The sequence below is a fragment of the Nematolebias whitei genome, chromosome 14 (assembly GCF_014905685.2).
Source record: "Nematolebias whitei isolate Nwh7 chromosome 14, NemWhi1, whole genome shotgun sequence".
NCBI lineage: Eukaryota > Metazoa > Chordata > Actinopteri > Cyprinodontiformes > Rivulidae > Nematolebias > Nematolebias whitei.
In genome coordinates, this window is record NC_056511.1 from 1,127,647 (window position 1) to 1,127,970 (window position 324).

General features: G+C 43.8%; 1 protein-coding gene across 1 annotated transcript in view; it reads right to left on the reverse strand.

Moving 5' to 3' along the window:
* Positions 1-324, reverse strand: part of camk2a (calcium/calmodulin-dependent protein kinase II alpha) — a 76,342-nt gene that overhangs the window by 54,479 nt on the left and 21,539 nt on the right. The gene's annotated exons all lie outside the window — the stretch shown is intronic.

Sequence of the window (324 nt, forward strand, 5' to 3'; positions counted from 1 at the left end):
TGTCAGCTGATGTTGAGTATATGTCAGCTGATGTTGAGTATATGTCAGCTGATGGTGTGGTTCATTCAGCTGATGGTGTGGTTCATTCAGCTGATGGTGTGGATCTGTCAGCTTAAAATCCACAGATGGCAGCAGAGATAGACACGTCATCAAGTCTTCAAGTCGATGAGATTTCCAGCTGCGTACGTGCCAACAGGGCAAATTGTCTCGCCTAAAGCCTGTCTTCTCTTAAAAGAAATGTTATCAATTGTGTTGAAGGACCAACTGATCAAATCCATACATACATCCATCATCCATCCATCCATCCATCCATCCATCCATCCA